Source organism: Quercus robur, chromosome 5 (assembly GCF_932294415.1).
Source record: "Quercus robur chromosome 5, dhQueRobu3.1, whole genome shotgun sequence".
In the NCBI taxonomy this organism is placed as follows: Eukaryota; Viridiplantae; Streptophyta; class Magnoliopsida; order Fagales; family Fagaceae; genus Quercus; species Quercus robur.
In genome coordinates, this window is record NC_065538.1 from 33,008,779 (window position 1) to 33,025,555 (window position 16,777).

Below are 16,777 nucleotides of genomic sequence, written 5' to 3' on the forward strand. Positions count from 1 at the left end.
ATCAGCATAAGCGCGTTAAATCCTTATAAAGGATCCGAATGCAGCGATGGACTCTAACACCAGGGAGCTGCAGCCCGAGGGCATTTCCAGATCGCCGCCACCAAATCAGCACCCAAAACGAGATCAGCGGCTCGTATTTTTGGCCTGGGGCAGACTAAGCCTACGAAGCGAGCGTGCTGGACCGCCGTAAACGGTAAGCCCGGCGACAAAAAAAAAAAATCCGAAGAAAAAGAGAGGGGTGCAACACGAGGACTTCCCAGGAGGTCACCCATCCTAGTACTACTCTCGCCCAAACACGCTTAACTGCGGAGTTCTGATGGGATCCGGTGCATTAGTGTTGGTATGATCGCACCCATCAGCATAAGCGCGTTAAATCCTTATAAAGGATCCGAATGCAGCGATGCACTCTAACACCAGGGAGCTGCAGCCCGAGGGCATTTCCAGATCGCCGCCACCAAATCAGCACCCAAAACGAGATCAGCGGCTCGTATTTTTGGCCTGGGGCAGACTAAGCCTACGAAGCGAGCGTGCTGGACCGCCGTAAACGGTAAGCCCGGCGACAAAAAAAAAAAATCCGAAGAAAAAGAGAGGGGTGCAACACGAGGACTTCCCAGGAGGTCACCCATCCTAGTACTACTCTCGCCCAAACACGCTTAACTGCGGAGTTCTGATGGGATCCGGTGCATTAGTGTTGGTATGATCGCACCCATCAGCATAAGCGCGTTAAATCCTTATAAAGGATCCGAATGCAGCGATGCACTCTAACACCAGGGAGCTGCAGCCCGAGGGCATTTCCAGATCGCCGCCACCAAATCAGCACCCAAAACGAGATCAGCGGCTCGTATTTTTGGCCTGGGGCAGACTAAGCCTACGAAGCGAGCGTGCTGGACCGCCGTAAACGGTAAGCCCGGCGACAAAAAAAAAAAATCCGAAGAAAAAGAGAGGGGTGCAACACGAGGACTTCCCCGGAGGTCACCCATCCTAGTACTACTCTCGCCCAAACACGCTTAACTGCGGAGTTCTGATGGGATCCGGTGCATTAGTGTTGGTATGATCGCACCCATCAGCATAAGCGCGTTAAATCCTTATAAAGGATCCGAATGCAGCGATGGACTCTAACACCAGGGAGCTGCAGCCCGAGGGCATTTCCAGATCGCCGCCACCAAATCAGCACCCAAAACGAGATCAGCGGCTCGTATTTTTGGCCTGGGGCAGACTAAGCCTACGAAGCGAGCGTGCTGGACCGCCGTAAACGGTAAGCCCGGCGACAAAAAAAAAAAATCCGAAGAAAAAGAGAGGGGTGCAACACGAGGACTTCCCAGGAGGTCACCCATCCTAGTACTACTCTCGCCCAAACACGCTTAACTGCGGAGTTCTGATGGGATCCGGTGCATTAGTGTTGGTATGATCGCACCCATCAGCATAAGCGCGTTAAATCCTTATAAAGGATCCGAATGCAGCGATGCACTCTAACACCAGGGAGCTGCAGCCCGAGGGCATTTCCAGATCGCCGCCACCAAATCAGCACCCAAAACGAGATCAGCGGCTCGTATTTTTGGCCTGGGGCAGACTAAGCCTACGAAGCGAGCGTGCTGGACCGCCGTAAACGGTAAGCCCGGCGACAAAAAAAAAAAATCCGAAGAAAAAGAGAGGGGTGCAACACGAGGACTTCCCAGGAGGTCACCCATCCTAGTACTACTCTCGCCCAAACACGCTTAACTGCGGAGTTCTGATGGGATCCGGTGCATTAGTGTTGGTATGATCGCACCCATCAGCATAAGCGCGTTAAATCCTTATAAAGGATCCGAATGCAGCGATGCACTCTAACACCAGGGAGCTGCAGCCCGAGGGCATTTCCAGATCGCCGCCACCAAATCAGCACCCAAAACGAGATCAGCGGCTCGTATTTTTGGCCTGGGGCAGACTAAGCCTACGAAGCGAGCGTGCTGGACCGCCGTAAACGGTAAGCCCGGCGACAAAAAAAAAAAATCCGAAGAAAAAGAGAGGGGTGCAACACGAGGACTTCCCAGGAGGTCACCCATCCTAGTACTACTCTCGCCCAAACACGCTTAACTGCGGAGTTCTGATGGGATCCGGTGCATTAGTGTTGGTATGATCGCACCCATCAGCATAAGCGCGTTAAATCCTTATAAAGGATCCGAATGCAGCGATGCACTCTAACACCAGGGAGCTGCAGCCCGAGGGCATTTCCAGATCGCCGCCACCAAATCAGCACCCAAAACGAGATCAGCGGCTCGTATTTTTGGCCTGGGGCAGACTAAGCCTACGAAGCGAGCGTGCTGGACCGCCGTAAACGGTAAGCCCGGCGACAAAAAAAAAAAATCCGAAGAAAAAGAGAGGGGTGCAACACGAGGACTTCCCAGGAGGTCACCCATCCTAGTACTACTCTCGCCCAAACACGCTTAACTGCGGAGTTCTGATGGGATCCGGTGCATTAGTGTTGGTATGATCGCACCCATCAGCATAAGCGCGTTAAATCCTTATAAAGGATCCGAATGCAGCGATGCACTCTAACACCAGGGAGCTGCAGCCCGAGGGCATTTCCAGATCGCCGCCACCAAATCAGCACCCAAAACGAGATCAGCGGCTCGTATTTTTGGCCTGGGGCAGACTAAGCCTACGAAGCGAGCGTGCTGGACCGCCGTAAACGGTAAGCCCGGCGACAAAAAAAAAAAATCCGAAGAAAAAGAGAGGGGTGCAACACGAGGACTTCCCAGGAGGTCACCCATCCTAGTACTACTCTCGCCCAAACACGCTTAACTGCGGAGTTCTGATGGGATCCGGTGCATTAGTGTTGGTATGATCGCACCCATCAGCATAAGCGCGTTAAATCCTTATAAAGGATCCGAATGCAGCGATGCACTCTAACACCAGGGAGCTGCAGCCCGAGGGCATTTCCAGATCGCCGCCACCAAATCAGCACCCAAAACGAGATCAGCGGCTCGTATTTTTGGCCTGGGGCAGACTAAGCCTACGAAGCGAGCGTGCTGGACCGCCGTAAACGGTAAGCCCGGCGACAAAAAAAAAAAATCCGAAGAAAAAGAGAGGGGTGCAACACGAGGACTTCCCAGGAGGTCACCCATCCTAGTACTACTCTCGCCCAAACACGCTTAACTGCGGAGTTCTGATGGGATCCGGTGCATTAGTGTTGGTATGATCGCACCCATCAGCATAAGCGCGTTAAATCCTTATAAAGGATCCGAATGCAGCGATGCACTCTAACACCAGGGAGCTGCAGCCCGAGGGCATTTCCAGATCGCCGCCACCAAATCAGCACCCAAAACGAGATCAGCGGCTCGTATTTTTGGCCTGGGGCAGACTAAGCCTACGAAGCGAGCGTGCTGGACCGCCGTAAACGGTAAGCCCGGCGACAAAAAAAAAAAATCCGAAGAAAAAGAGAGGGGTGCAACACGAGGACTTCCCCGGAGGTCACCCATCCTAGTACTACTCTCGCCCAAACACGCTTAACTGCGGAGTTCTGATGGGATCCGGTGCATTAGTGTTGGTATGATCGCACCCATCAGCATAAGCGCGTTAAATCCTTATAAAGGATCCGAATGCAGCGATGGACTCTAACACCAGGGAGCTGCAGCCCGAGGGCATTTCCAGATCGCCGCCACCAAATCAGCACCCAAAACGAGATCAGCGGCTCGTATTTTTGGCCTGGGGCAGACTAAGCCTACGAAGCGAGCGTGCTGGACCGCCGTAAACGGTAAGCCCGGCGACAAAAAAAAAAAATCCGAAGAAAAAGAGAGGGGTGCAACACGAGGACTTCCCAGGAGGTCACCCATCCTAGTACTACTCTCGCCCAAACACGCTTAACTGCGGAGTTCTGATGGGATCCGGTGCATTAGTGTTGGTATGATCGCACCCATCAGCATAAGCGCGTTAAATCCTTATAAAGGATCCGAATGCAGCGATGCACTCTAACACCAGGGAGCTGCAGCCCGAGGGCATTTCCAGATCGCCGCCACCAAATCAGCACCCAAAACGAGATCAGCGGCTCGTATTTTTGGCCTGGGGCAGACTAAGCCTACGAAGCGAGCGTGCTGGACCGCCGTAAACGGTAAGCCCGGCGACAAAAAAAAAAAATCCGAAGAAAAAGAGAGGGGTGCAACACGAGGACTTCCCAGGAGGTCACCCATCCTAGTACTACTCTCGCCCAAACACGCTTAACTGCGGAGTTCTGATGGGATCCGGTGCATTAGTGTTGGTATGATCGCACCCATCAGCATAAGCGCGTTAAATCCTTATAAAGGATCCGAATGCAGCGATGCACTCTAACACCAGGGAGCTGCAGCCCGAGGGCATTTCCAGATCGCCGCCACCAAATCAGCACCCAAAACGAGATCAGCGGCTCGTATTTTTGGCCTGGGGCAGACTAAGCCTACGAAGCGAGCGTGCTGGACCGCCGTAAACGGTAAGCCCGGCGACAAAAAAAAAAAATCCGAAGAAAAAGAGAGGGGTGCAACACGAGGACTTCCCCGGAGGTCACCCATCCTAGTACTACTCTCGCCCAAACACGCTTAACTGCGGAGTTCTGATGGGATCCGGTGCATTAGTGTTGGTATGATCGCACCCATCAGCATAAGCGCGTTAAATCCTTATAAAGGATCCGAATGCAGCGATGGACTCTAACACCAGGGAGCTGCAGCCCGAGGGCATTTCCAGATCGCCGCCACCAAATCAGCACCCAAAACGAGATCAGCGGCTCGTATTTTTGGCCTGGGGCAGACTAAGCCTACGAAGCGAGCGTGCTGGACCGCCGTAAACGGTAAGCCCGGCGACAAAAAAAAAAAAATCCGAAGAAAAAGAGAGGGGTGCAACACGAGGACTTCCCAGGAGGTCACCCATCCTAGTACTACTCTCGCCCAAACACGCTTAACTGCGGAGTTCTGATGGGATCCGGTGCATTAGTGTTGGTATGATCGCACCCATCAGCATAAGCGCGTTAAATCCTTATAAAGGATCCGAATGCAGCGATGCACTCTAACACCAGGGAGCTGCAGCCCGAGGGCATTTCCAGATCGCCGCCACCAAATCAGCACCCAAAACGAGATCAGCGGCTCGTATTTTTGGCCTGGGGCAGACTAAGCCTACGAAGCGAGCGTGCTGGACCGCCGTAAACGGTAAGCCCGGCGACAAAAAAAAAAAATCCGAAGAAAAAGAGAGGGGTGCAACACGAGGACTTCCCAGGAGGTCACCCATCCTAGTACTACTCTCGCCCAAACACGCTTAACTGCGGAGTTCTGATGGGATCCGGTGCATTAGTGTTGGTATGATCGCACCCATCAGCATAAGCGCGTTAAATCCTTATAAAGGATCCGAATGCAGCGATGCACTCTAACACCAGGGAGCTGCAGCCCGAGGGCATTTCCAGATCGCCGCCACCAAATCAGCACCCAAAACGAGATCAGCGGCTCGTATTTTTGGCCTGGGGCAGACTAAGCCTACGAAGCGAGCGTGCTGGACCGCCGTAAACGGTAAGCCCGGCGACAAAAAAAAAAAATCCGAAGAAAAAGAGAGGGGTGCAACACGAGGACTTCCCCGGAGGTCACCCATCCTAGTACTACTCTCGCCCAAACACGCTTAACTGCGGAGTTCTGATGGGATCCGGTGCATTAGTGTTGGTATGATCGCACCCATCAGCATAAGCGCGTTAAATCCTTATAAAGGATCCGAATGCAGCGATGCACTCTAACACCAGGGAGCTGCAGCCCGAGGGCATTTCCAGATCGCCGCCACCAAATCAGCACCCAAAACGAGATCAGCGGCTCGTATTTTTGGCCTGGGGCAGACTAAGCCTACGAAGCGAGCGTGCTGGACCGCCGTAAACGGTAAGCCCGGCGACAAAAAAAAAAAATCCGAAGAAAAAGAGAGGGGTGCAACACGAGGACTTCCCAGGAGGTCACCCATCCTAGTACTACTCTCGCCCAAACACGCTTAACTGCGGAGTTCTGACGGGATCCGGTGCATTAGTGTTGGTATGATCGCACCCATCAGCATAAGCGCGTTAAATCCTTATAAAGGATCCGAATGCAGCGATGCACTCTAACACCAGGGAGCTGCAGCCCGAGGGCATTTCCAGATCGCCGCCACCAAATCAGCACCCAAAACGAGATCAGCGGCTCGTATTTTTGGCCTGGGGCAGACTAAGCCTACGAAGCGAGCGTGCTGGACCGCCGTAAACGGTAAGCCCGGCGACAAAAAAAAAAAATCCGAAGAAAAAGAGAGGGGTGCACCACGAGGACTTCCCCGGAGGTCACCCATCCTAGTACTACTCTCGCCCAAACACGCTTAACTGCGGAGTTCTGATGGGATCCGGTGCATTAGTGTTGGTATGATCGCACCCATCAGCATAAGCGCGTTAAATCCTTATAAAGGATCCGAATGCAGCGATGCACTCTAACACCAGGGAGCTGCAGCCCGAGGGCATTTCCAGATCGCCGCCACCAAATCAGCACCCAAAACGAGATCAGCGGCTCGTATTTTTGGCCTGGGACAGACTAAGCCTACGAAGCGAGCGTGCTGGACCGCCGTAAACGGTAAGCCCGGCGACAAAAAAAAAAAATCCGAAGAAAAAGAGAGGGGTGCAACACCAGGACTTCCCAGGAGGTCACCCATCCTAGTACTACTCTCGCCCAAACACGCTTAACTGCGGAGTTCTGATGGGATCCGGTGCATTAGTGTTGGTATGATCGCACCCATCAGCATAAGCGCGTTAAATCCTTATAAAGGATCCGAATGCAGCGATGCACTCTAACACCAGGGAGCTGCAGCCCGAGGGCATTTCCAGATCGCCGCCACCAAATCAGCACCCAAAACGAGATCAGCGGCTCGTATTTTTGGCCTGGGGCAGACTAAGCCTACGAAGCGAGCGTGCTGGACCGCCGTAAACGGTAAGCCCGGCGACAAAAAAAAAAAATCCGAAGAAAAAGAGAGGGGTGCAACACGAGGACTTCCCCGGAGGTCACCCATCCTAGTACTACTCTCGCCCAAACACGCTTAACTGCGGAGTTCTGATGGGATCCGGTGCATTAGTGTTGGTATGATCGCACCCATCAGCATAAGCGCGTTAAATCCTTATAAAGGATCCGAATGCAGCGATGCACTCTAACACCAGGGAGCTGCAGCCCGAGGGCATTTCCAGATCGCCGCCACCAAATCAGCACCCAAAACGAGATCAGCGGCTCGTATTTTTGGCCTGGGGCAGACTAAGCCTACGAAGCGAGCGTGCTGGACCGCCGTAAACGGTAAGCCCGGCGACAAAAAAAAAAAATCCGAAGAAAAAGAGAGGGGTGCAACACGAGGACTTCCCCGGAGGTCACCCATCCTAGTACTACTCTCGCCCAAACACGCTTAACTGCGGAGTTCTGACGGGATCCGGTGCATTAGTGTTGGTATGATCGCACCCATCAGCATAAGCGCGTTAAATCCTTATAAAGGATCCGAATGCAGCGATGCACTCTAACACCAGGGAGCTGCAGCCCGAGGGCATTTCCAGATCGCCGCCACCAAATCAGCACCCAAAACGAGATCAGCGGCTCGTATTTTTGGCCTGGGGCAGACTAAGCCTACGAAGCGAGCGTGCTGGACCGCCGTAAACGGTAAGCCCGGCGACAAAAAAAAAAAATCCGAAGAAAAAGAGAGGGGTGCAACACGAGGACTTCCCAGGAGGTCACCCATCCTAGTACTACTCTCGCCCAAACACGCTTAACTGCGGAGTTCTGATGGGATCCGGTGCATTAGTGTTGGTATGATCGCACCCATCAGCATAAGCGCGTTAAATCCTTATAAAGGATCCGAATGCAGCGATGCACTCTAACACCAGGGAGCTGCAGCCCGAGGGCATTTCCAGATCGCCGCCACCAAATCAGCACCCAAAACGAGATCAGCGGCTCGTATTTTTGGCCTGGGGCAGACTAAGCCTACGAAGCGAGCGTGCTGGACCGCCGTAAACGGTAAGCCCGGCGACAAAAAAAAAAAATCCGAAGAAAAAGAGAGGGGTGCAACACGAGGACTTCCCCGGAGGTCACCCATCCTAGTACTACTCTCGCCCAAACACGCTTAACTGCGGAGTTCTGATGGGATCCGGTGCATTAGTGTTGGTATGATCGCACCCATCAGCATAAGCGCGTTAAATCCTTATAAAGGATCCGAATGCAGCGATGGACTCTAACACCAGGGAGCTGCAGCCCGAGGGCATTTCCAGATCGCCGCCACCAAATCAGCACCCAAAACGAGATCAGCGGCTCGTATTTTTGGCCTGGGGCAGACTAAGCCTACGAAGCGAGCGTGCTGGACCGCCGTAAACGGTAAGCCCGGCGACAAAAAAAAAAAATCCGAAGAAAAAGAGAGGGGTGCAACACGAGGACTTCCCAGGAGGTCACCCATCCTAGTACTACTCTCGCCCAAACACGCTTAACTGCGGAGTTCTGATGGGATCCGGTGCATTAGTGTTGGTATGATCGCACCCATCAGCATAAGCGCGTTAAATCCTTATAAAGGATCCGAATGCAGCGATGCACTCTAACACCAGGGAGCTGCAGCCCGAGGGCATTTCCAGATCGCCGCCACCAAATCAGCACCCAAAACGAGATCAGCGGCTCGTATTTTTGGCCTGGGGCAGACTAAGCCTACGAAGCGAGCGTGCTGGACCGCCGTAAACGGTAAGCCCGGCGACAAAAAAAAAAAATCCGAAGAAAAAGAGAGGGGTGCAACACGAGGACTTCCCAGGAGGTCACCCATCCTAGTACTACTCTCGCCCAAACACGCTTAACTGCGGAGTTCTGATGGGATCCGGTGCATTAGTGTTGGTATGATCGCACCCATCAGCATAAGCGCGTTAAATCCTTATAAAGGATCCGAATGCAGCGATGCACTCTAACACCAGGGAGCTGCAGCCCGAGGGCATTTCCAGATCGCCGCCACCAAATCAGCACCCAAAACGAGATCAGCGGCTCGTATTTTTGGCCTGGGGCAGACTAAGCCTACGAAGCGAGCGTGCTGGACCGCCGTAAACGGTAAGCCCGGCGACAAAAAAAAAAAATCCGAAGAAAAAGAGAGGGGTGCAACACGAGGACTTCCCCGGAGGTCACCCATCCTAGTACTACTCTCGCCCAAACACGCTTAACTGCGGAGTTCTGATGGGATCCGGTGCATTAGTGTTGGTATGATCGCACCCATCAGCATAAGCGCGTTAAATCCTTATAAAGGATCCGAATGCAGCGATGGACTCTAACACCAGGGAGCTGCAGCCCGAGGGCATTTCCAGATCGCCGCCACCAAATCAGCACCCAAAACGAGATCAGCGGCTCGTATTTTTGGCCTGGGGCAGACTAAGCCTACGAAGCGAGCGTGCTGGACCGCCGTAAACGGTAAGCCCGGCGACAAAAAAAAAAAATCCGAAGAAAAAGAGAGGGGTGCAACACGAGGACTTCCCAGGAGGTCACCCATCCTAGTACTACTCTCGCCCAAACACGCTTAACTGCGGAGTTCTGATGGGATCCGGTGCATTAGTGTTGGTATGATCGCACCCATCAGCATAAGCGCGTTAAATCCTTATAAAGGATCCGAATGCAGCGATGCACTCTAACACCAGGGAGCTGCAGCCCGAGGGCATTTCCAGATCGCCGCCACCAAATCAGCACCCAAAACGAGATCAGCGGCTCGTATTTTTGGCCTGGGGCAGACTAAGCCTACGAAGCGAGCGTGCTGGACCGCCGTAAACGGTAAGCCCGGCGACAAAAAAAAAAAATCCGAAGAAAAAGAGAGGGGTGCAACACGAGGACTTCCCAGGAGGTCACCCATCCTAGTACTACTCTCGCCCAAACACGCTTAACTGCGGAGTTCTGATGGGATCCGGTGCATTAGTGTTGGTATGATCGCACCCATCAGCATAAGCGCGTTAAATCCTTATAAAGGATCCGAATGCAGCGATGCACTCTAACACCAGGGAGCTGCAGCCCGAGGGCATTTCCAGATCGCCGCCACCAAATCAGCACCCAAAACGAGATCAGCGGCTCGTATTTTTGGCCTGGGGCAGACTAAGCCTACGAAGCGAGCGTGCTGGACCGCCGTAAACGGTAAGCCCGGCGACAAAAAAAAAAAATCCGAAGAAAAAGAGAGGGGTGCAACACGAGGACTTCCCAGGAGGTCACCCATCCTAGTACTACTCTCGCCCAAACACGCTTAACTGCGGAGTTCTGATGGGATCCGGTGCATTAGTGTTGGTATGATCGCACCCATCAGCATAAGCGCGTTAAATCCTTATAAAGGATCCGAATGCAGCGATGCACTCTAACACCAGGGAGCTGCAGCCCGAGGGCATTTCCAGATCGCCGCCACCAAATCAGCACCCAAAACGAGATCAGCGGCTCGTATTTTTGGCCTGGGGCAGACTAAGCCTACGAAGCGAGCGTGCTGGACCGCCGTAAACGGTAAGCCCGGCGACAAAAAAAAAAAATCCGAAGAAAAAGAGAGGGGTGCAACACGAGGACTTCCCAGGAGGTCACCCATCCTAGTACTACTCTCGCCCAAACACGCTTAACTGCGGAGTTCTGATGGGATCCGGTGCATTAGTGTTGGTATGATCGCACCCATCAGCATAAGCGCGTTAAATCCTTATAAAGGATCCGAATGCAGCGATGCACTCTAACACCAGGGAGCTGCAGCCCGAGGGCATTTCCAGATCGCCGCCACCAAATCAGCACCCAAAACGAGATCAGCGGCTCGTATTTTTGGCCTGGGGCAGACTAAGCCTACGAAGCGAGCGTGCTGGACCGCCGTAAACGGTAAGCCCGGCGACAAAAAAAAAAAATCCGAAGAAAAAGAGAGGGGTGCAACACGAGGACTTCCCCGGAGGTCACCCATCCTAGTACTACTCTCGCCCAAACACGCTTAACTGCGGAGTTCTGATGGGATCCGGTGCATTAGTGTTGGTATGATCGCACCCATCAGCATAAGCGCGTTAAATCCTTATAAAGGATCCGAATGCAGCGATGGACTCTAACACCAGGGAGCTGCAGCCCGAGGGCATTTCCAGATCGCCGCCACCAAATCAGCACCCAAAACGAGATCAGCGGCTCGTATTTTTGGCCTGGGGCAGACTAAGCCTACGAAGCGAGCGTGCTGGACCGCCGTAAACGGTAAGCCCGGCGACAAAAAAAAAAAATCCGAAGAAAAAGAGAGGGGTGCAACACGAGGACTTCCCAGGAGGTCACCCATCCTAGTACTACTCTCGCCCAAACACGCTTAACTGCGGAGTTCTGATGGGATCCGGTGCATTAGTGTTGGTATGATCGCACCCATCAGCATAAGCGCGTTAAATCCTTATAAAGGATCCGAATGCAGCGATGCACTCTAACACCAGGGAGCTGCAGCCCGAGGGCATTTCCAGATCGCCGCCACCAAATCAGCACCCAAAACGAGATCAGCGGCTCGTATTTTTGGCCTGGGGCAGACTAAGCCTACGAAGCGAGCGTGCTGGACCGCCGTAAACGGTAAGCCCGGCGACAAAAAAAAAAAATCCGAAGAAAAAGAGAGGGGTGCAACACGAGGACTTCCCAGGAGGTCACCCATCCTAGTACTACTCTCGCCCAAACACGCTTAACTGCGGAGTTCTGATGGGATCCGGTGCATTAGTGTTGGTATGATCGCACCCATCAGCATAAGCGCGTTAAATCCTTATAAAGGATCCGAATGCAGCGATGCACTCTAACACCAGGGAGCTGCAGCCCGAGGGCATTTCCAGATCGCCGCCACCAAATCAGCACCCAAAACGAGATCAGCGGCTCGTATTTTTGGCCTGGGGCAGACTAAGCCTACGAAGCGAGCGTGCTGGACCGCCGTAAACGGTAAGCCCGGCGACAAAAAAAAAAAATCCGAAGAAAAAGAGAGGGGTGCAACACGAGGACTTCCCAGGAGGTCACCCATCCTAGTACTACTCTCGCCCAAACACGCTTAACTGCGGAGTTCTGATGGGATCCGGTGCATTAGTGTTGGTATGATCGCACCCATCAGCATAAGCGCGTTAAATCCTTATAAAGGATCCGAATGCAGCGATGCACTCTAACACCAGGGAGCTGCAGCCCGAGGGCATTTCCAGATCGCCGCCACCAAATCAGCACCCAAAACGAGATCAGCGGCTCGTATTTTTGGCCTGGGGCAGACTAAGCCTACGAAGCGAGCGTGCTGGACCGCCGTAAACGGTAAGCCCGGCGACAAAAAAAAAAAATCCGAAGAAAAAGAGAGGGGTGCAACACGAGGACTTCCCAGGAGGTCACCCATCCTAGTACTACTCTCGCCCAAACACGCTTAACTGCGGAGTTCTGATGGGATCCGGTGCATTAGTGTTGGTATGATCGCACCCATCAGCATAAGCGCGTTAAATCCTTATAAAGGATCCGAATGCAGCGATGCACTCTAACACCAGGGAGCTGCAGCCCGAGGGCATTTCCAGATCGCCGCCACCAAATCAGCACCCAAAACGAGATCAGCGGCTCGTATTTTTGGCCTGGGGCAGACTAAGCCTACGAAGCGAGCGTGCTGGACCGCCGTAAACGGTAAGCCCGGCGACAAAAAAAAAAAATCCGAAGAAAAAGAGAGGGGTGCAACACGAGGACTTCCCAGGAGGTCACCCATCCTAGTACTACTCTCGCCCAAACACGCTTAACTGCGGAGTTCTGATGGGATCCGGTGCATTAGTGTTGGTATGATCGCACCCATCAGCATAAGCGCGTTAAATCCTTATAAAGGATCCGAATGCAGCGATGCACTCTAACACCAGGGAGCTGCAGCCCGAGGGCATTTCCAGATCGCCGCCACCAAATCAGCACCCAAAACGAGATCAGCGGCTCGTATTTTTGGCCTGGGGCAGACTAAGCCTACGAAGCGAGCGTGCTGGACCGCCGTAAACGGTAAGCCCGGCGACAAAAAAAAAAAATCCGAAGAAAAAGAGAGGGGTGCAACACGAGGACTTCCCCGGAGGTCACCCATCCTAGTACTACTCTCGCCCAAACACGCTTAACTGCGGAGTTCTGATGGGATCCGGTGCATTAGTGTTGGTATGATCGCACCCATCAGCATAAGCGCGTTAAATCCTTATAAAGGATCCGAATGCAGCGATGGACTCTAACACCAGGGAGCTGCAGCCCGAGGGCATTTCCAGATCGCCGCCACCAAATCAGCACCCAAAACGAGATCAGCGGCTCGTATTTTTGGCCTGGGGCAGACTAAGCCTACGAAGCGAGCGTGCTGGACCGCCGTAAACGGTAAGCCCGGCGACAAAAAAAAAAAATCCGAAGAAAAAGAGAGGGGTGCAACACGAGGACTTCCCAGGAGGTCACCCATCCTAGTACTACTCTCGCCCAAACACGCTTAACTGCGGAGTTCTGATGGGATCCGGTGCATTAGTGTTGGTATGATCGCACCCATCAGCATAAGCGCGTTAAATCCTTATAAAGGATCCGAATGCAGCGATGCACTCTAGCACCAGGGAGCTGCAGCCCGAGGGCATTTCCAGATCGCCGCCACCAAATCAGCACCCAAAACGAGATCAGCGGCTCGTATTTTTGGCCTGGGGCAGACTAAGCCTACGAAGCGAGCGTGCTGGACCGCCGTAAACGGTAAGCCCGGCGACAAAAAAAAAAAATCCGAAGAAAAAGAGAGGGGTGCAACACGAGGACTTCCCCGGAGGTCACCCATCCTAGTACTACTCTCGCCCAAACACGCTTAACTGCGGAGTTCTGATGGGATCCGGTGCATTAGTGTTGGTATGATCGCACCCATCAGCATAAGCGCGTTAAATCCTTATAAAGGATCCGAATGCAGCGATGGACTCTAACACCAGGGAGCTGCAGCCCGAGGGCATTTCCAGATCGCCGCCACCAAATCAGCACCCAAAACGAGATCAGCGGCTCGTATTTTTGGCCTGGGGCAGACTAAGCCTACGAAGCGAGCGTGCTGGACCGCCGTAAACGGTAAGCCCGGCGACAAAAAAAAAAAATCCGAAGAAAAAGAGAGGGGTGCAACACGAGGACTTCCCAGGAGGTCACCCATCCTAGTACTACTCTCGCCCAAACACGCTTAACTGCGGAGTTCTGATGGGATCCGGTGCATTAGTGTTGGTATGATCGCACCCATCAGCATAAGCGCGTTAAATCCTTATAAAGGATCCGAATGCAGCGATGCACTCTAACACCAGGGAGCTGCAGCCCGAGGGCATTTCCAGATCGCCGCCACCAAATCAGCACCCAAAACGAGATCAGCGGCTCGTATTTTTGGCCTGGGGCAGACTAAGCCTACGAAGCGAGCGTGCTGGACCGCCGTAAACGGTAAGCCCGACGACAAAAAAAAAAAATCCGAAGAAAAAGAGAGGGGTGCAACACGAGGACTTCCCAGGAGGTCACCCATCCTAGTACTACTCTCGCCCAAACACGCTTAACTGCGGAGTTCTGATGGGATCCGGTGCATTAGTGTTGGTATGATCGCACCCATCAGCATAAGCGCGTTAAATCCTTATAAAGGATCCGAATGCAGCGATGCACTCTAACACCAGGGAGCTGCAGCCCGAGGGCATTTCCAGATCGCCGCCACCAAATCAGCACCCAAAACGAGATCAGCGGCTCGTATTTTTGGCCTGGGGCAGACTAAGCCTACGAAGCGAGCGTGCTGGACCGCCGTAAACGGTAAGCCCGGCGACAAAAAAAAAAAATCCGAAGAAAAAGAGAGGGGTGCAACACGAGGACTTCCCCGGAGGTCACCCATCCTAGTACTACTCTCGCCCAAACACGCTTAACTGCGGAGTTCTGATGGGATCCGGTGCATTAGTGTTGGTATGATCGCACCCATCAGCATAAGCGCGTTAAATCCTTATAAAGGATCCGAATGCAGCGATGCACTCTAACACCAGGGAGCTGCAGCCCGAGGGCATTTCCAGATCGCCGCCACCAAATCAGCACCCAAAACGAGATCAGCGGCTCGTATTTTTGGCCTGGGGCAGACTAAGCCTACGAAGCGAGCGTGCTGGACCGCCGTAAACGGTAAGCCCGGCGACAAAAAAAAAAAATCCGAAGAAAAAGAGAGGGGTGCAACACGAGGACTTCCCAGGAGGTCACCCATCCTAGTACTACTCTCGCCCAAACACGCTTAACTGCGGAGTTCTGATGGGATCCGGTGCATTAGTGTTGGTATGATCGCACCCATCAGCATAAGCGCGTTAAATCCTTATAAAGGATCCGAATGCAGCGATGCACTCTAACACCAGGGAGCTGCAGCCCGAGGGCATTTCCAGATCGCCGCCACCAAATCAGCACCCAAAACGAGATCAGCGGCTCGTATTTTTGGCCTGGGGCAGACTAAGCCTACGAAGCGAGCGTGCTGGACCGCCGTAAACGGTAAGCCCGGCGACAAAAAAAAAAAATCCGAAGAAAAAGAGAGGGGTGCAACACGAGGACTTCCCCGGAGGTCACCCATCCTAGTACTACTCTCGCCCAAACACGCTTAACTGCGGAGTTCTGATGGGATCCGGTGCATTAGTGTTGGTATGATCGCACCCATCAGCATAAGCGCGTTAAATCCTTATAAAGGATCCGAATGCAGCGATGGACTCTAACACCAGGGAGCTGCAGCCCGAGGGCATTTCCAGATCGCCGCCACCAAATCAGCACCCAAAACGAGATCAGCGGCTCGTATTTTTGGCCTGGGGCAGACTAAGCCTACGAAGCGAGCGTGCTGGACCGCCGTAAACGGTAAGCCCGGCGACAAAAAAAAAAAATCCGAAGAAAAAGAGAGGGGTGCAACACGAGGACTTCCCAGGAGGTCACCCATCCTAGTACTACTCTCGCCCAAACACGCTTAACTGCGGAGTTCTGATGGGATCCGGTGCATTAGTGTTGGTATGATCGCACCCATCAGCATAAGCGCGTTAAATCCTTATAAAGGATCCGAATGCAGCGATGCACTCTAACACCAGGGAGCTGCAGCCCGAGGGCATTTCCAGATCGCCGCCACCAAATCAGCACCCAAAACGAGATCAGCGGCTCGTATTTTTGGCCTGGGGCAGACTAAGCCTACGAAGCGAGCGTGCTGGACCGCCGTAAACGGTAAGCCCGGCGACAAAAAAAAAAAATCCGAAGAAAAAGAGAGGGGTGCAACACGAGGACTTCCCAGGAGGTCACCCATCCTAGTACTACTCTCGCCCAAACACGCTTAACTGCGGAGTTCTGATGGGATCCGGTGCATTAGTGTTGGTATGATCGCACCAATCAGCATAAGCGCGTTAAATCCTTATAAAGGATCCGAATGCAGCGATGCACTCTAACACCAGGGAGCTGCAGCCCGAGGGCATTTCCAGATCGCCGCCACCAAATCAGCACCCAAAACGAGATCAGCGGCTCGTATTTTTGGCCTAGGGCAGACTAAGCCTACGAAGCGAGCGTGCTGGACCGCCGTAAACGGTAAGCCCGGCGACAAAAAAAAAAAATCCGAAGAAAAAGAGAGGGGTGCAACACGAGGACTTCCCAGGAGGTCACCCATCCTAGTACTACTCTCGCCCAAACACGCTTAACTGCGGAGTTCTGATGGGATCCGGTGCATTAGTGTTGGTATGATCGCACCCATCAGCATAAGCGCGTTAAATCCTTATAAAGGATCCGAATGCAGCGATGCACTCTAACACCAGGGAGCTGCAGCCCGAGGGCATTTCCAGATCGCCGCCACCAAATCAGCACCCAAAACGAGATCAGCGGCTCGTATT

The 16,777-nt window shown here is 53.2% G+C and overlaps 47 non-coding genes across 47 annotated transcripts; all 47 read right to left on the reverse strand.

The window, feature by feature from the left end:
- Nucleotides 1–235: 235 nt before the first annotated feature.
- Nucleotides 236–354, reverse strand: LOC126729610 (5S ribosomal RNA). The gene has a single exon (XR_007656924.1). It is a non-coding gene; the product is annotated as a 5S ribosomal RNA (ribosomal RNA).
- Nucleotides 355–589: 235 nt separating this feature from the next.
- LOC126729611 (5S ribosomal RNA) lies at nucleotides 590–708 on the reverse strand. The gene has a single exon (XR_007656925.1). It is a non-coding gene; the product is annotated as a 5S ribosomal RNA (ribosomal RNA).
- Nucleotides 709–943: 235 nt separating this feature from the next.
- Nucleotides 944–1,062, reverse strand: LOC126731039 (5S ribosomal RNA). The gene has a single exon (XR_007658298.1). It is a non-coding gene; the product is annotated as a 5S ribosomal RNA (ribosomal RNA).
- A 235-nt stretch (nucleotides 1,063–1,297) lies between these two features.
- LOC126729612 (5S ribosomal RNA) lies at nucleotides 1,298–1,416 on the reverse strand. Its single transcript, XR_007656926.1, has one exon. It is a non-coding gene; the product is annotated as a 5S ribosomal RNA (ribosomal RNA).
- Nucleotides 1,417–1,651: 235 nt separating this feature from the next.
- On the reverse strand, nucleotides 1,652–1,770 carry LOC126729613 (5S ribosomal RNA). The gene has a single exon (XR_007656927.1). It is a non-coding gene; the product is annotated as a 5S ribosomal RNA (ribosomal RNA).
- A 235-nt stretch (nucleotides 1,771–2,005) lies between these two features.
- Nucleotides 2,006–2,124, reverse strand: LOC126729614 (5S ribosomal RNA). The gene has a single exon (XR_007656928.1). It is a non-coding gene; the product is annotated as a 5S ribosomal RNA (ribosomal RNA).
- Nucleotides 2,125–2,359: 235 nt separating this feature from the next.
- LOC126729616 (5S ribosomal RNA) lies at nucleotides 2,360–2,478 on the reverse strand. The gene has a single exon (XR_007656930.1). It is a non-coding gene; the product is annotated as a 5S ribosomal RNA (ribosomal RNA).
- A 235-nt stretch (nucleotides 2,479–2,713) lies between these two features.
- LOC126729617 (5S ribosomal RNA) lies at nucleotides 2,714–2,832 on the reverse strand. The gene has a single exon (XR_007656931.1). It is a non-coding gene; the product is annotated as a 5S ribosomal RNA (ribosomal RNA).
- Nucleotides 2,833–3,067: 235 nt separating this feature from the next.
- Nucleotides 3,068–3,186, reverse strand: LOC126729618 (5S ribosomal RNA). The gene has a single exon (XR_007656932.1). It is a non-coding gene; the product is annotated as a 5S ribosomal RNA (ribosomal RNA).
- A 235-nt stretch (nucleotides 3,187–3,421) lies between these two features.
- Nucleotides 3,422–3,540, reverse strand: LOC126731040 (5S ribosomal RNA). The gene has a single exon (XR_007658299.1). It is a non-coding gene; the product is annotated as a 5S ribosomal RNA (ribosomal RNA).
- A 235-nt stretch (nucleotides 3,541–3,775) lies between these two features.
- On the reverse strand, nucleotides 3,776–3,894 carry LOC126729619 (5S ribosomal RNA). Its single transcript, XR_007656933.1, has one exon. It is a non-coding gene; the product is annotated as a 5S ribosomal RNA (ribosomal RNA).
- A 235-nt stretch (nucleotides 3,895–4,129) lies between these two features.
- On the reverse strand, nucleotides 4,130–4,248 carry LOC126729620 (5S ribosomal RNA). Its single transcript, XR_007656934.1, has one exon. It is a non-coding gene; the product is annotated as a 5S ribosomal RNA (ribosomal RNA).
- A 235-nt stretch (nucleotides 4,249–4,483) lies between these two features.
- LOC126731041 (5S ribosomal RNA) lies at nucleotides 4,484–4,602 on the reverse strand. The gene has a single exon (XR_007658300.1). It is a non-coding gene; the product is annotated as a 5S ribosomal RNA (ribosomal RNA).
- A 236-nt stretch (nucleotides 4,603–4,838) lies between these two features.
- LOC126729623 (5S ribosomal RNA) lies at nucleotides 4,839–4,957 on the reverse strand. Its single transcript, XR_007656936.1, has one exon. It is a non-coding gene; the product is annotated as a 5S ribosomal RNA (ribosomal RNA).
- A 235-nt stretch (nucleotides 4,958–5,192) lies between these two features.
- LOC126729624 (5S ribosomal RNA) lies at nucleotides 5,193–5,311 on the reverse strand. Its single transcript, XR_007656937.1, has one exon. It is a non-coding gene; the product is annotated as a 5S ribosomal RNA (ribosomal RNA).
- Nucleotides 5,312–5,546: 235 nt separating this feature from the next.
- On the reverse strand, nucleotides 5,547–5,665 carry LOC126731042 (5S ribosomal RNA). The gene has a single exon (XR_007658301.1). It is a non-coding gene; the product is annotated as a 5S ribosomal RNA (ribosomal RNA).
- Nucleotides 5,666–5,900: 235 nt separating this feature from the next.
- LOC126730612 (5S ribosomal RNA) lies at nucleotides 5,901–6,019 on the reverse strand. Its single transcript, XR_007657879.1, has one exon. It is a non-coding gene; the product is annotated as a 5S ribosomal RNA (ribosomal RNA).
- Nucleotides 6,020–6,254: 235 nt separating this feature from the next.
- On the reverse strand, nucleotides 6,255–6,373 carry LOC126731591 (5S ribosomal RNA). The gene has a single exon (XR_007658835.1). It is a non-coding gene; the product is annotated as a 5S ribosomal RNA (ribosomal RNA).
- A 235-nt stretch (nucleotides 6,374–6,608) lies between these two features.
- On the reverse strand, nucleotides 6,609–6,727 carry LOC126731423 (5S ribosomal RNA). The gene has a single exon (XR_007658670.1). It is a non-coding gene; the product is annotated as a 5S ribosomal RNA (ribosomal RNA).
- A 235-nt stretch (nucleotides 6,728–6,962) lies between these two features.
- Nucleotides 6,963–7,081, reverse strand: LOC126731043 (5S ribosomal RNA). The gene has a single exon (XR_007658302.1). It is a non-coding gene; the product is annotated as a 5S ribosomal RNA (ribosomal RNA).
- Nucleotides 7,082–7,316: 235 nt separating this feature from the next.
- On the reverse strand, nucleotides 7,317–7,435 carry LOC126731396 (5S ribosomal RNA). Its single transcript, XR_007658643.1, has one exon. It is a non-coding gene; the product is annotated as a 5S ribosomal RNA (ribosomal RNA).
- A 235-nt stretch (nucleotides 7,436–7,670) lies between these two features.
- On the reverse strand, nucleotides 7,671–7,789 carry LOC126729625 (5S ribosomal RNA). The gene has a single exon (XR_007656938.1). It is a non-coding gene; the product is annotated as a 5S ribosomal RNA (ribosomal RNA).
- A 235-nt stretch (nucleotides 7,790–8,024) lies between these two features.
- On the reverse strand, nucleotides 8,025–8,143 carry LOC126731044 (5S ribosomal RNA). The gene has a single exon (XR_007658303.1). It is a non-coding gene; the product is annotated as a 5S ribosomal RNA (ribosomal RNA).
- Nucleotides 8,144–8,378: 235 nt separating this feature from the next.
- Nucleotides 8,379–8,497, reverse strand: LOC126729626 (5S ribosomal RNA). The gene has a single exon (XR_007656939.1). It is a non-coding gene; the product is annotated as a 5S ribosomal RNA (ribosomal RNA).
- Nucleotides 8,498–8,732: 235 nt separating this feature from the next.
- Nucleotides 8,733–8,851, reverse strand: LOC126729627 (5S ribosomal RNA). Its single transcript, XR_007656940.1, has one exon. It is a non-coding gene; the product is annotated as a 5S ribosomal RNA (ribosomal RNA).
- A 235-nt stretch (nucleotides 8,852–9,086) lies between these two features.
- LOC126731045 (5S ribosomal RNA) lies at nucleotides 9,087–9,205 on the reverse strand. Its single transcript, XR_007658304.1, has one exon. It is a non-coding gene; the product is annotated as a 5S ribosomal RNA (ribosomal RNA).
- A 235-nt stretch (nucleotides 9,206–9,440) lies between these two features.
- LOC126729629 (5S ribosomal RNA) lies at nucleotides 9,441–9,559 on the reverse strand. Its single transcript, XR_007656942.1, has one exon. It is a non-coding gene; the product is annotated as a 5S ribosomal RNA (ribosomal RNA).
- A 235-nt stretch (nucleotides 9,560–9,794) lies between these two features.
- On the reverse strand, nucleotides 9,795–9,913 carry LOC126729630 (5S ribosomal RNA). The gene has a single exon (XR_007656943.1). It is a non-coding gene; the product is annotated as a 5S ribosomal RNA (ribosomal RNA).
- A 235-nt stretch (nucleotides 9,914–10,148) lies between these two features.
- On the reverse strand, nucleotides 10,149–10,267 carry LOC126729631 (5S ribosomal RNA). The gene has a single exon (XR_007656944.1). It is a non-coding gene; the product is annotated as a 5S ribosomal RNA (ribosomal RNA).
- Nucleotides 10,268–10,502: 235 nt separating this feature from the next.
- Nucleotides 10,503–10,621, reverse strand: LOC126729632 (5S ribosomal RNA). Its single transcript, XR_007656945.1, has one exon. It is a non-coding gene; the product is annotated as a 5S ribosomal RNA (ribosomal RNA).
- Nucleotides 10,622–10,856: 235 nt separating this feature from the next.
- On the reverse strand, nucleotides 10,857–10,975 carry LOC126731046 (5S ribosomal RNA). The gene has a single exon (XR_007658305.1). It is a non-coding gene; the product is annotated as a 5S ribosomal RNA (ribosomal RNA).
- Nucleotides 10,976–11,210: 235 nt separating this feature from the next.
- On the reverse strand, nucleotides 11,211–11,329 carry LOC126729633 (5S ribosomal RNA). The gene has a single exon (XR_007656946.1). It is a non-coding gene; the product is annotated as a 5S ribosomal RNA (ribosomal RNA).
- Nucleotides 11,330–11,564: 235 nt separating this feature from the next.
- LOC126729634 (5S ribosomal RNA) lies at nucleotides 11,565–11,683 on the reverse strand. Its single transcript, XR_007656947.1, has one exon. It is a non-coding gene; the product is annotated as a 5S ribosomal RNA (ribosomal RNA).
- Nucleotides 11,684–11,918: 235 nt separating this feature from the next.
- Nucleotides 11,919–12,037, reverse strand: LOC126729635 (5S ribosomal RNA). Its single transcript, XR_007656948.1, has one exon. It is a non-coding gene; the product is annotated as a 5S ribosomal RNA (ribosomal RNA).
- A 235-nt stretch (nucleotides 12,038–12,272) lies between these two features.
- LOC126729636 (5S ribosomal RNA) lies at nucleotides 12,273–12,391 on the reverse strand. Its single transcript, XR_007656949.1, has one exon. It is a non-coding gene; the product is annotated as a 5S ribosomal RNA (ribosomal RNA).
- Nucleotides 12,392–12,626: 235 nt separating this feature from the next.
- On the reverse strand, nucleotides 12,627–12,745 carry LOC126729638 (5S ribosomal RNA). Its single transcript, XR_007656950.1, has one exon. It is a non-coding gene; the product is annotated as a 5S ribosomal RNA (ribosomal RNA).
- A 235-nt stretch (nucleotides 12,746–12,980) lies between these two features.
- On the reverse strand, nucleotides 12,981–13,099 carry LOC126731048 (5S ribosomal RNA). The gene has a single exon (XR_007658307.1). It is a non-coding gene; the product is annotated as a 5S ribosomal RNA (ribosomal RNA).
- Nucleotides 13,100–13,334: 235 nt separating this feature from the next.
- Nucleotides 13,335–13,453, reverse strand: LOC126729639 (5S ribosomal RNA). The gene has a single exon (XR_007656951.1). It is a non-coding gene; the product is annotated as a 5S ribosomal RNA (ribosomal RNA).
- A 235-nt stretch (nucleotides 13,454–13,688) lies between these two features.
- On the reverse strand, nucleotides 13,689–13,807 carry LOC126731049 (5S ribosomal RNA). Its single transcript, XR_007658308.1, has one exon. It is a non-coding gene; the product is annotated as a 5S ribosomal RNA (ribosomal RNA).
- Nucleotides 13,808–14,042: 235 nt separating this feature from the next.
- LOC126729641 (5S ribosomal RNA) lies at nucleotides 14,043–14,161 on the reverse strand. Its single transcript, XR_007656953.1, has one exon. It is a non-coding gene; the product is annotated as a 5S ribosomal RNA (ribosomal RNA).
- A 235-nt stretch (nucleotides 14,162–14,396) lies between these two features.
- Nucleotides 14,397–14,515, reverse strand: LOC126729642 (5S ribosomal RNA). The gene has a single exon (XR_007656954.1). It is a non-coding gene; the product is annotated as a 5S ribosomal RNA (ribosomal RNA).
- A 235-nt stretch (nucleotides 14,516–14,750) lies between these two features.
- On the reverse strand, nucleotides 14,751–14,869 carry LOC126731050 (5S ribosomal RNA). The gene has a single exon (XR_007658309.1). It is a non-coding gene; the product is annotated as a 5S ribosomal RNA (ribosomal RNA).
- A 235-nt stretch (nucleotides 14,870–15,104) lies between these two features.
- Nucleotides 15,105–15,223, reverse strand: LOC126729643 (5S ribosomal RNA). The gene has a single exon (XR_007656955.1). It is a non-coding gene; the product is annotated as a 5S ribosomal RNA (ribosomal RNA).
- A 235-nt stretch (nucleotides 15,224–15,458) lies between these two features.
- On the reverse strand, nucleotides 15,459–15,577 carry LOC126731051 (5S ribosomal RNA). Its single transcript, XR_007658310.1, has one exon. It is a non-coding gene; the product is annotated as a 5S ribosomal RNA (ribosomal RNA).
- Nucleotides 15,578–15,812: 235 nt separating this feature from the next.
- On the reverse strand, nucleotides 15,813–15,931 carry LOC126729644 (5S ribosomal RNA). The gene has a single exon (XR_007656956.1). It is a non-coding gene; the product is annotated as a 5S ribosomal RNA (ribosomal RNA).
- A 235-nt stretch (nucleotides 15,932–16,166) lies between these two features.
- LOC126730830 (5S ribosomal RNA) lies at nucleotides 16,167–16,285 on the reverse strand. The gene has a single exon (XR_007658094.1). It is a non-coding gene; the product is annotated as a 5S ribosomal RNA (ribosomal RNA).
- Nucleotides 16,286–16,520: 235 nt separating this feature from the next.
- Nucleotides 16,521–16,639, reverse strand: LOC126729645 (5S ribosomal RNA). The gene has a single exon (XR_007656957.1). It is a non-coding gene; the product is annotated as a 5S ribosomal RNA (ribosomal RNA).
- Between the last annotated feature and the right edge of the window lie 138 nt (nucleotides 16,640–16,777).